This window comes from Cupressus sempervirens, chromosome 8, assembly GCF_028749045.1.
Source record: "Cupressus sempervirens isolate cs-2001-9-10 chromosome 8, ASM2874904v1, whole genome shotgun sequence".
Classification (NCBI taxonomy): domain Eukaryota; kingdom Viridiplantae; phylum Streptophyta; class Pinopsida; order Cupressales; family Cupressaceae; genus Cupressus; species Cupressus sempervirens.
This window is the reverse complement of record NC_143125.1, coordinates 355,340,265-355,354,580: the sequence shown is the minus strand read 5'-3', so window position 1 is coordinate 355,354,580 and position 14,316 is coordinate 355,340,265.

The window sequence follows — 14,316 nt, the reverse complement described above, 5'->3', positions numbered from 1 at the left end:
AGTTGTTGAAGGAGAAAGAACAAAATGTATGCGGTGCTGCTAGAATATGTTTTTTTTTATGGAAAAGGGTTTCTCAAAGGTATGAAGAGTGAGCATATGTGTTTTGCTATAATTTCAAAAGATAGTAAAGAAGTAGAGGAGGTACCTGCAAAAGTCACAGATATGTTGGGAGAGTTTTCTAATATTGTATTATATAATGTACTTGATGGATTCTCGATAATGAGGAAGATCGGCCACTAGATGGATTTGGTTCCAAGAGCCAGTTTTCCAAACAAGGTAGTGTTGGAGTTGATGAAATCCAACTCCAAAGACACCCAAGATCACCTACATGTGAAAACTTGTCAAAGAGAAGCCAAGGAAGGAAGAGTGTGGAGCTAGGAAAAGACCCTAAACGAACATGAAAGAAAAAATATGCAAACACAAGAAAATATGTATTTACAATATGCAAGAATGAGATGAGATGTGATGATGTTTACAATGAGGGAGCTCAAATATAAAGAGCTCAAAGAATCTCCTAAAACAAGCTAGAAGATGCTAGGAAATAAGTGTGACAACTAAGCATACATCCACATAAGGTGGAAAGTCCTTGAACAAGGTGAGAGGATAAGTATGACTTAGAAGAGAACAAACTCCTGTATTGTCAACAACTTATAATAAACTCCTAGACTACAACTAATAAATGAAATGCATTTACCTAAGTAAGCTTAAGTAAATAGAATAAATAATAAATAAATAATTATTTACTCTAACACCCCCCCTTAAGTGCAACTTAGGGAAATGTCTTAAGCTCACAAAACTAAGAAATGTAGAAATGAAGAATGGGTCCTGACAATGAGGCCATGTTAGGCACCCATGTACAAAGAAAAGAGATGCAACCTCTAAAAATGGGGAAAGAGAGAAAACCACGTGGGAAAAACCCTCCCCCAAAAAGAGGTAAGAATCTAGTGAAGAATTGAAGAAGCCTCCAACTAGGGAAATGTCTCCTAAAATAGGAATAAGGAGTGATCATGAAGAGCATCACTGAAGCATGAAGAAGCTGCAACACTACCATTAGAAAGAAAATTGTTGATCTGAAGAACTCCAAGGAAGAAGAAGGCATGAACCGAGTGTGTCTATATGGTAGATGATCCATTTCACCAGAATGTATAGGTAGCCAGCCATTGCAATCACCTCATATATAGGATCAACCACTGAATACATAGTTCAAACTATCAAACCATTGAACCAAGGATGCATTAGAACAACAACATAACCCCCCCTTAATATAGATGTAGTCAGATGACAGGGAACTTAGAAGGTGGGCTAAAAATATCCTGCAGATGAACCAAGAATGACGAGAGAGGAAGAGGTACAAACACCTATAAAGACATGATCACAATGAAGCTGCATGGGGCTAATTTCATAGAAGGGACACTCACTTAACAAAGGGAGAAGGCCTAAAATAGCAAACAACTATCCCCCCATGGTGCTTTATAAAGATAGTGCATGTACAACTGACTAAAAAACAATGTACATGAATCTGAAATGAAAAAGTGACACTTTGTCTTAGTGCATATACAAAAGAGCTTACAAATAATGTCTACAATGATTAGAACAAGCAAAAAGTAGACACAAAAGAAAGGACAACCCAAAAGAAGAGAAACCATGCCAAGAAAATGATCCTCGAACCTAAAATACCCAAGATATCCACCATAGAGAAAAATGTCAAAAACATGATAGAAAGAGCATGGGCCAAAATCTAAGAAAAAAGACTACATTTCTAAAAAGGTGACATAACCAACATTCCAAAAATATAATGTTTTCAAAAAACTGACATAGGATGCAAAAGATATGAAAGCTAGAGTCAAAAACATAAATTTAGAATTTAACTAGAAAAATAGGAAACAAAAATACATCAAAAACTAAACATACCTCCACCAATGTCTCTGTCTTGAAACTAGCTTTTTGGTGCTTCTTTTAGATCAGAAAAATACCTCTGTATGCTCAAGTTATGGCCAAAAAACCAAGAGTAGATCAAAAATGACCCTGGAGATGTGCAAGAAAGGTCTACTGATGCAGTGCTATCATGCTGACATCAGCAAATCACTATGCTAAATTTGATGGGCCAGTAGCTAGTGTAGAAAAAAGAGGCCACATGGCACACCATGTGGCAGGTCCACATGGTAGCCATGTGGCAAAATATGACATGGCAGGGGTGACATAGCAGGTCCAGGCTGCAAGGTGCCACATGGCACCCAGGCCATGTTTCACACCCGCACTGGCTGTTGGTGCTGACTATGCCTCAAAAATTTGATGTGGACATTGGAGTGGTAGATTACTATCAGAACAGTGGATGAGAAAAGAACACTAGTGGATCGAAGGGAGAAGGTGGTGTCATTGGTGATAGGTGGCAGGGAGGCCATGGCAGGGCTGAGTGCTTGGTGGGCTGCATAGCTAGTCTATAGTGAGGCACAGGTAGAGCACGAGTAGCCTCATAGTGGCCATTGGGTGGTACCATGATGGCACAGCTTGACACTACCTTTCTTTTATTTATTTTTTAAAACCCTAAATCATTTGTACGACCATACAAAACCCCTGCAAGAAATTTTTTTTTGCCTCCCAGAGCTCTGTCTCCAAAAATGGAAAGTTTTATATGATTCTTGATAGAAAACAACCTTCTGGATCCAATGGTAGCATTCGTTTGGGCCCAATGTGCTCTAAAAAATTGTTGTTCCCTTGATTTGAAGAAAAAATGCACAAACAAACTAGGGTTTGTGACTTCAAATCACGGCTTCAAAAATTCTTCAACCAAGCAGTAGTAGGAAGGCTCTGATACCATGTTGGAGTTGATTAAATCTAACTCCGAAGATGCCCAAGATCACCTACATGTGAAAACCTATCAAAGAGAAGCCAAGTAAGGAAGAGTGTGGAGCTAGGGAAAAACCTTAAACAAACATGAGAGAGAAAATATGCAAACACAAGAAAATATGTATTTACAATATGCAAGAATGAGATGAGATGTGATGATGTTTATAATGAGGGAGCTTTAATAATAAAGAGCTTAAAGAATCTCCTAGAACAAGCTAGAAGACCTTAGGAGATAAGTGTGACAACTAAGCATACATCCACATGAGGTGGAAAGTCCTCAAACAAGGTGAGAGGATAAGTATGACTTAGAAGAGAACAAACTCCTGTATTGTCAACAACTTATAACAAACTCCTAGACTACAACTAATAAATGAAATGCATTTACCAAAGTAAGCTTAAGTAAATAGAATAAATGATTAATTATTAATTATTTACTTTAATAGGTAGCACATGGAATGACACCAGTAGAAAGTGAAGAGTTGAATGAGTTGTTGTAGAAGGGGTTGATTCAAAAGAGTTTGAGTCCATGTGCTCTACTAGCCATATTAGCACCAAAGAAGAATGGAGAATGGAGGATGTGCACAAATTCTCACACTATCAATAAGATCATGATCAAATACGAATTTCTATTGCCCAGAATGGATGATATTATGGACTGTTTAAGTGGAGCCAAGTATTTCACAAAGATAGACCTAAAGAGTGGATACCATCAGATTCATATCAGAGAAGGTGATGAATGAAAGATTTCTTTCAAGACCAAAGAAGGATTATATAACTGGTTAGTCATGCCTTTTGGGCTAACCAATGCAGCAAGCACTTTCATGAGGCTCATGAATGAGGTACTGGAGGAGTTTCTAAGTAAGTTTGTCATTGTTTACCTAGATGATATTTTGATCTTTAGTAAGACATTGGAGGAGCATTTGATCCATATTCACAAGATATTTGATAATTTGAGGGAAGAAAATTTGTTGATAAACCTGAAGAAGTGCAATTTTGTAAAGAAGGAGTTGGTGTACCTAGGACTTATAGTCTCAGCAGAAGGTCTGAAAATGGACCTAGAGAAAGTGACGACTATTTTTGAATGGCCTACTCCAAGGAGTGTGACAAAGGTAGGATCTTTTCATGCACTAGCTCATTTTTACAGAAAGTTCATAAGAGGTTTTAGTAGTATTTATGGACCCTTGACTAAAACAATGAGAGGAGATAGGAAAGAATTTAAGTGGACTAAAAGAGTAGATAAGAGTTTTAATCTGTTGAAACATAAAGTTACTGAGTAGCCTATTTTAGCACTTCCATATTTTAACAAGGTGTTTCAAGTAGACTTTGATGCTAGTGGTACTACAATAGGAGCTATTTTGAGCCAAGAAGGTGGACCTGTTGCTTATTTTAGTGAGAAATTGAATGATGCAAAAAGAAAATATTTTTTTTATGATCAAGAATTTTATGCTATCATTCAAGCATTGAAGAAGTGGAGAAACTATCTTCTTCCTAAGGAGTTTGTTTTGTATAGTGATCATCAAGCTTTGCAATATTTGAATAGTCAAGAAAAATTGAATCAAAGGCATTTGAAGTGGGTTGAGTTTTTGCAGAGTTATATATATTTTTTTGAAACATAGGAGTGGGAAGTCTAACAAATTTGTAGATGCTCTTAGTAGAAGATGATTTTTGCTGACATAGATGTAGATAGAGGTGGTTGGGTTTAAGGAACTCAGTAATTTGTATCCAGATGATCTTGATTTTGGTGAAGCATGGAAGGCTTGTACAAAACCTATTACACTTGACAAGACAAAGTAACCTGTTACACTTGACATGACAAAGTGGTTGGATTTCATAATCCAAGATAGTATGTTGTTCAAAGGAAGCTAGTTGTGCATTCCTAGAAGCTCAATGAGAGAGAATCTCATCAAGGAGAAGCATAGTGGAGGATTGGCTAGACATTTTGGCAAAGATAAGACCATTGATTTGGTTGCTGAGAATTATTATTGGCCATAGTTGTAACAAGATGTAAAAAAAGTTTGTACAAATTTGTAAAGTATGTCAGATGGAAAAAGGAGTAAAGTAGAATAGAGGGTTGTATTAGTCATTACCTATCCTAGAGAACTCATGGGAGGATGTCAGCATGGATTTTGTTCTTGGATTACTGAGGACTTAATGTGGGCATGATTCTATTTTTTGTGGTGATTGATAGGTTTTCAAAGATGACACATTTTATTCCTTGCAAGAAGACTAGCGATGTTGTTCATGTGGCATAGTTGAGGGGAAAACTAGTTGTTTAATGTGGTCAAAGTTTATAATTGTTAAATTCAATGCAACTAAATGGTACTCATTCCAAGTAAAACTGGATGTGTTTTTGCTTAATTCTATCACATGAAGAGAAAATAATGTCTTTCTCACATTCCACACACATTTCTACAATAAATTATTAGAGATTATTTTATTGTTGTCAGCAGATAGGTGAATAAATACAAATAAATAAATAAGTGTAATTTATAGTTGAATGTGATAATATGTTTCTTTCATTAATGCCAACAGTCAAACAAATGTGATATTTGCTCTACAGTTTCCCAATATTCAAAAAAAATTCAATAACATGTGAAATAAGGTATTTAAACATGTCTCAACCAATTATGATTTAATTTTGGATCACCTACCTAATTAGTTTGGAATTTTGTTCTCACCAAAAATCATAAAATGTAAGAACATCTGTGCAAAAAAATAAATGTAAAAACATGATTATCATAAAAAGATGACACTAGTAAATTTTGATTCATTTTTTGACCAGAATTGGTCAAAATTTTGACTCATATTGGTTGACATTTCAACAATAGTTTTGTCACAATTTTTATCGTCAAAATTTTGACCAATTTTTTTATCATCAAAATTTTGACCAAACTTGGTCGAAAAGTGTCACATTAATAAATTTATTAAAAAAATAAATATACTTGGTTGAAATTTTGACCAATTATCATCCTTGATGGACCAAGATGTCAAACCCACAATGACATCCTTGTTGATGACTTGGTAAAAAAATTGACTAAGTTTGGTCAAATTTTTGACCAAGTCATACTAGCATTAATCAAACTTTCAAGCAACATGCTTTGTTTGAAAAAAAAAATGAAAATTGGATTGAAGACAATTCCAAAAAAAGTGAGATTTATCTTGATATGGAGCCCCCTATGGATGTCACTAGACTTAACTCTTTCTTAGACACATTGGGTACTTCCAAAAGTTCATTAAGAAATTTTGTAAGTCCTATTGGTTGGACAAGTTGACTCAAAATGTAAAGCTCTACACATGGGGGATTGCACAAGGAGAGGCCTTCGAGGAGCTCAAACAAGGCTAGTGTGTACACCCATATTGCCATATTTTAATTGGGACAAGGGTTTCTATGTTCATGTGGATGCCTCTAACATATAAATCCTTGTCCCAATTCAAATATGCTAAAATGGGTGTACACACTAGCCTTGTTGAGCTCCTTGAAGGCCTCTCCTTGTGCAATCTCCCATGTGTATGGCTTGCCATTTTGAGTCAACTTATCCAACCAATAGAATTTTTATGAAAAGTTCTTAATGTACTTTTGGAAGTACCCAATGTGTCCAAGAAAGAGTTAGCTCTAGTGACATCCATAGGGGCCTCCATTGAAGGATAAATTTCACTTTTTTTGGAATAATCTTCAATCCAATAATCTTACACAAAATAATTTTATCACTTGGGAAATTATTATGCCAACTCTAGTTTTAGATGGTTAAGCCAAATTCACAATATTACGGGAGTTATTTAGTTTTCAATGGTTATATGTTTATATTATTTTCATATATTTTGTATTTGTTCTTTACATAATTGTATGATATTTGGTTCAGTATATCTACTTCAAATTTGTATTAGAAAGATCAATTTTTGGGTGAATATGGAAGACTAATAGGCTTATACCCAGCCATACAAATGCATCACCTACTAGAAGGCCTTTCTAGCAGTATGTAGAGTTTAAAAAGAAAGTAGTTCATACTCCAACTATGTGAATGAAGTTGTAACATATTAACAGATGGAACTGAATAAAGTATTGTTTGCTTAGCATGGTTCAATTCAATGTTGATTATTTTGATAGGACTTTATGGAGTTTGGAAATTGCATCAGATACATCATTGCAAACCACAAGTTGACCTTTTATTGCATTTTAACATTATTGTAGTCACACAAAATTTAAATATCAAAAGTTATCTCTCTCATATTTAGTTTGCATGACAATTGTTTGTATTAATGTGTACCTACATATTTACATAGTATGGATCATCTATATGCATTCAAAAGTTAAAAAAATTTGCATCTACATTATGGTTCTTTACATAGACATCTTAATAACAATTTGAGAGCTTTTAAAACACATTTTACATCATTTCAAGAAATCAATATCTCCTATATGAAATCTCCTACATGAAATCACCAATTTTTTGAGTTCCATTATTTTCTTGTTTTTTCATTTTCCTCCTCCTATTTTGCTCTTTCTTCATCTAGAAGTTTCTCTTCTATGACTAGATCTTTTGGAACTTACAATACTTCCCCATCACATGGAGATTCATTGTCCTCCAAATCAATAAGTAGATCTCTTCCAAACTTTCCTTGTTAAGAGGAAGTAAAATGATATTTCAATCAGGATAGAATAATCTTGATCAATATTTTAGTTTTGTAAGAATTTTCCTTAGGGAAAAATTCGCCCAAGATCAAGGAACTCAAGCACAACCACAATAGTAGACCAAGGAGAGTATGATTAGAATGATGATATACTCATTCAATATCAAATAAAGGTACACTAGGATTACCTATATACAAAGGCCTCTAAAATGCTTCTAGAATGCATAGAAGTCAGCAACATGATAAGTCATACAACTAGGCACACATCCACCAAACATGGGTTATCCTCCATTAAGCACAAGAGTAAGTGCGATAATGAGAGGATAAGCCTAGAAAGGTGTAGCACACAAAATAATGTTGTAGACACCATGTGCTAAATTAGGAGTGTGAATAATTTTGTTGTCTACATGACAACTTAGTTAATTATGCAAACTCCAATGTTGTAGACACCATGTACAGAATTAGAGTTGCTTACTTAGGGGAATGCACTTAAGCTTACAAAAGATAGAATGAAATGCATGATGGGTCCTAGCTACTAGACCATGTTAGGTACCCATGTACATAATGAAATGCAATCTCTCATAAAGCTAAGAAAGAGGGAAAGCCTCATGGGAAAAACCCTCCCATAAAAAGAGAGATGAAAAGACAAGATGCATGGATGGATGGAGTAATAAAGACCCCACCATTATGACATGCATCAAGAATATACAATAGAGAAATGTGAGAAGAACACTATCCCAAAAGAGGAAAAAGTATCCCCCACAAGAGAGAAGAAGAAGAGAGACAAGGTAGTCTCCCCCCCCCCCCCCCCCCCCCCCAAATGAAGAGTGCCTATTAGTGATAGCTACTCCAATGTAGAAGTTGATCCAAGAATGTTGAATATTTTTCCTCCCCTTTGGAAGAAACAATATCATAGGTACATGTGAGATGCTTCCCCTATGTGTGGAAAGAATCCTAATGATCAATGATGCCTCTAAAACTTGCTCAACTATCCCTATCAAGGATGAATGTAGAACCTATCCCAAAGAACACATTGTCTCCTCAGATGTTAAAGAGACCTCCTACAACTACTATACATAAGAATTCATAATCACATCAACCTATGAAGATTGATCATGTAGAGAATAGACATGAGGGTCAGAGTGAGCCCTCGTAACAACTGAAGAAGGATCTTTTCCATAAAAGAGAAGATGTATATCATCAATGATGTCCCCCAAATCCACTATGTATGACTCTACAAACAAACCTAAAATATCTGCTATGTAGTCATCCCTTGTTGGTGGAGCTAGAAGATAAGGTGTACCTTGTTGTGCTGGACCTATCACTATGGCAATATATGCAAGTGGAATGTGCTAATGTCATGACCTCTCACTATAACTGTCAATAGAACCCTATGTATCTAATTTTTTTGAAGTATTATTGCTAGTGTCACTATTAGTTTCCACAATGTATGAAGTGTGAAGAGGATTAAAGGAAAAGCTTGGTGAATTTTCCTCAAAGTGTACATCCTTCTCCACAAAGATCTCATGTGTCTCAGGATCCATAAGTCTGTATGCTTTAACACTATTTTTATATCTAATGAAAGTACAAGGTTGAGGTGACAGTGCCTTGCATCCCCTGGAAGATATGTTTTCCCATGCTAGACAACCGAAGACTCTGAAGTGTGTCACAACTAGTTTTCTACTGCACCATGCCTCAAAAGGAGTCTTGCCATCTAAGGTAGGATGAGGAGACCTATTAAGTATGTGATTGGCACTGTTGATTGCTTTGACTCCAAGTAATGGATCAAGAGACTTGGCTTGTATCATGCAACTTTCCATTGACTTAAGATTTTAGATCCTCAATGTTGCAACATCTTTCTTGTGCGGACTAAATGCTAGTGGATTCTAAAGATCAATACCCTCAAGTTTGCAAAAGTCTTTAAGTCTTTTGTTCACATATCTACTTTCATTGTCCATCCTTAGAAATTTGATGGCTTTCCTTGATTTTTGTTCAACATGAGTCTTGAAGGCTAGAAACTTGTTCAACACTTCATTCTTATGACGAAAAAAGTAGACCCAAGTGTATCTTGAAAAGTCATCAATGAAAGTAATTATGTAGCGACCATGGTTGACTAATGTCATTGCAAAAGGACCTACTAGTACCATGTGAACTAACTAAAGAACAACTGGTGCTCTTGAAGACTTCCCTTTATGTAACTTCTCCTCTAGATGCATATCCATTGAACATATTGAACATTCACCATGGGAAAAGTTGATTGTAGGTAGACCTTTGACCATTTTGTTTGAGAAAACTTGCTGAAGATAGCAAAAGGCAAGATGACCAAACCACTCATGCCATAATTGGATGTGTAAATTGGATTGAGTCAACAAGGCTTGTGAAGGAGACATCAGCACAAAGTGGGAGAAAGAATACAACCTTTTTTCATGATTAACTTTCCCCACTAAAACCACTAAATCATCTTTTAGATTTCACAAGTTTACTAAGTCAGGAAGGAACTCAACTTTGTAACCATCTTCAAGGTGAGTGATTTGGTAAATTGAGAGGAGATTAGAACTTAGGTTGGGAACATAGAGAACATCTTTGAACTCTCCATTTTCCATCTCCAAATTTTCTTTCCCTTCAACTTCCATTTTTCTATCATCTCCTACAAAGGTGCAGTACCTTTGACTACTTCAATGAAGAAAAATCTCCTTTTGAAGAACCCATATTATAGGAGGCACCTAAGTCAAGAATCCATTCTGCTAAAGAACTTGAATTTTCCATGAGTTCTTGCCCTTTTCCCTTTTAATTTGAAGAAGATCCTTTCTCCTTATAAGCATTAGGTAGTGGAACATTATATTTCTTTATGATAGTCGTCAACTTATCAATCTTTTTATGACAACACTCATGTTCTTCATGACCCAATTTCTTGTAATAAGCACACTTATTTTTGTCCTTATTATTGTCTCCCTTCTTATTTGAATTTGATGAAGACTTTCCTTGTTGATTTGATTGTGGTTTTGTCTTTTGTGCATCCTCTGATTTGTTATTCTTCCATTTGTTATTCTACCCTTTCCTTTATTTGAAGATTGACCAGCTGAATTTTGAAAACCCTCATTATTGGCCACCAATGCCTTAGACTTAGGTGAATTGAGAATCCAAATTGATGTCAACTTCTTTCCTTCTTTATCCAATAGTTCAACATAATGATCAAAAGAGACTTTCTGATAGGTAGACCCTAATGTAGTCTTTGAGGTGTTATAAGTAGAAACAAATGTGGAGTACTCAAATGGTAGCTTATTATGAATGATATAGATTAACCTGTCATCTTTAATAGAACTCCCAAAATCATCAAGCTTCATTCTTAATTCATTCACCTTTATGATAAAATCCTATATGGAATCAAATGTCTTTGGATTTTCAATTTTCAACACATCTTCCTCAAACACTTTATCATATAGGTTTTGGAGGCTATCCCAAGCTTCCTTGGATGCATGAGACTTCTAAATATGATATATGATCTTGTCTTCAACCTCCAAACAAATATCACCAAGGGCTTTCCTATCCATTATTTTCCAATCAGTGATTTCACTAGCAGATACTTGATCACCTATTGGTTTAGGAAGGGTACCATCTACATATTGAGAAACTCCTTTATGCATTAAGTGACACCACATTTTTTTGGACCATGTAGCATAGTTATGTGGAGTTAATTATGGAAAATTAAAATTTCTCATGATGCAAAAAATGAAAGAAAACTACAAAAAAGAGGAACACAACACGAAGAACACCCCCCTTTCACTCAATCAAGAAACACCCCAAAAAAGGATGCTTTTGGCACTTTATATGTAGTGCATTTACAATGGCCACTTGCCAATTTTGGCCTTATTAGACTTCTAATTTTTCTTTATATAACCTCCTTATGAAATTAAAAATTGGAACATTACAATGTATTTTAGATATAAAACAATTCTGAAGATATATCAAAGTATTACAACTCAAAAAAGGACCTAATTTTGAAAGTGATACTTTTGTCCACACAACCCTATAATCTAATTGTAGATCTAGAAAGTAGACAAAAAATAATGCACTTTAAAATAAAAAAAATAGAACCTATTTTCGTGTCCAGATGAGCTCGTATAGAGCATTTGAAGTTGCACAATGTAGGATTGCACAGGTATAGTCACCAAAAGATGACATTTTTGACAAATCCATAGACCAAAACTAGAAAAGAACTACACCACTAAATTTTTTAGGAAATTCTACCCAAAAATAAAATAAAAATTGCTCCTAATTTGGATTCTGGATGACTAAGATATGGCCTCCCAAAGTTGGACTATCAAATCAAAAATCAATCTGGAGAGGGTTTGAATCAACAAAAGACGGGGTCAAATTTGACAGTCATATAGTCATCATAGCAGTTCTAATTTTCTCCTAGATGGTGGTTAGACAACTGTCAAATTTAGGCTCGTGAACTTGATGACATCAACAAAAATAGGTCCCCCTACTAACATATTAATGATGTTAGTTGTATGAATTGTACGAATAATACTGATGTGTATGGTGACCTAGTGTATGGATTGGATGACCTAGAGTTGATATGGATGAGGTCACTCATAGGGAATTTTGCTGATGTGTTAGTTGATTATGTGTAGATCATACAACCAAGTGTCTATGTCTGGAGGATGTGGCAAAAGCATAGACTGCATGGCATAGTCAGATGATGCCACCTGGATAGGTAAATTGGGGCCATGTGGATGGGCATGAAGGTTGCCAAAACTGTCTTGTCAGTGGGAAAGAAACCTAAATGATGGCGTCGACAGAGTTAAAATGGGCGTTAGATTGTGTTTACAGTGGCCAAGGGGACTGTGGGTTTTAATCCCACATTTGGTGGGAATGAATATTCAAGGGGATTTAAAAACTCATTTCCATGGTATCCAAAATAAAAGGGCTACTAGTGCTGGGCAATGCAATTGATGTTGGATTATGTTGTGGTCATTGGTCCTTTGCAAAGCTGCCCAAATTTGTGGGCAATGTGGCCATATTTTAATGACAAAAATTTGGAATATGATGCATGTTGATTAATAAATAGAATATTTTGAATTCATAGGGAATATTCTCTGTGGGAGCTGGGGTGTCACTGCCCAGTTCCTACAAAAAAAATTCTTTGCAGGGGCCCTTAGGGTCATTTTTTTTGAAAATACTAAATTCAAAAAATAATTGCAGAGACTTAAAAAATTTAGATCTGAAAATAAATTAATAGATTGATTAAATGACCATACCAAGTTGCAAGTCGGGGCCTTCAAGTGCCAGTTTGCAAAATTCTTTGCCTCAATTGACTTTGGCCCAACATAGGTGAATTTATAGCCAATTTTCATCGAATCGACATTCTAGATGCAACGACAAGCCTCGATTTGGCTCTAGATGCTCCTAATTTCTATAGATTCTTTGAATTTGGGTCAAGATGTTGAAGCAACAATGGTCTCAAATGGCTATGTGAAGAGAATCTTGTCGAGCTCTAATACCATGTAAGAATTTTCTTTAGGAAAAAATTCATCAAAGATCAAGGAAATCAAGCACAAGGACTACAATAGACCAAAGAGAGTATGATCCAAATGATGATATATTCATTCAATATTAGAAAAAAGTACACTAGGAGTGCCTGTATATAAAGTCCTTTGGTATGCTTCTAAAATGCATAGAAGTCAACAATATGATAATTTATACAACTAGACACATGTCCACCAGATATGGGTTATCCTCCATTAAGCACAGGAGTAAGTGTGATGATGAGAGGATAAGCCTAGAAAGGTGTAGCATGCAAATGATGTTGTAGACACCATGTGCTAAATTAGGAGTGCGAATAACTATGCTATCTACATGACAACTTAGTTAATTATGCAAACTCTAGTGTTGTAGACACCATGTGCTAAATTAGAGTTGCTTACTCTAGTGTTGTCAAGATGACAACTCATAAGAGTATGCAAACTCCTAAGTGTCTCACCAAATAAATAATAAAATAATGCATTAACCGAAGTAAACTTAAGTAAAATGTAAATAGTAAATACCTATTTACGCTAACAAGTTCAAACATCAAAAGCAAAAAATCTTTGAGCTTTACAATAAGACACAACCATAGGATAATTTAAAAAAATTATAATTAAAGACAAACAAAATCATAATGATCAACCCTGTTGCAATTTCACCAAAGCACCCTAAGCTTGCAAAACACATTTATACCATGTAGAAACTACAACAATTCTTCTAAAATAAGAAAAATAAAAGAAAAAAGAAAAAATCTTCATCTCATATTCCAATACAAATATTGGTGAATCAACATCTCCTACATAAAATTGTAAAATGTACCATCAACCTTTAGTAGGTCTTCCAAATATGGATTTTAATCTAAAACACTATTTGATTTCAACCAAAGGTTTATCTTTAATAAGATGTATTACTAATATTGTTTTTACTTTTTGTATACTTGTTTTCGGAGATTTTGATCATCACCATTTTTTATGGCACTTTGGGATCTACTATTAGCATTTAATAGAGCTCAAAGAAAAGTCAGATGATTGAAAATTTCTCCCACAAATTTTTGTAAAAACTACAAACAAATACTCATAGAAATTTTCAATATATAATATTATTAATAGAAATGTATTGTGCAAAAATAATTTCAAGAATATTTCATTTAATCCAAATCCATAAAAACTATTACACTCAAATGGATTCTCAACTATTGCTTTGAGCTCTAGACAACCCAATAATATTACATCTTTTTTATACATGGATGATGGGATCTATTGAATTTTAATTTCACACACCCTCCATAATCATATCCAATTTGCAATGCCA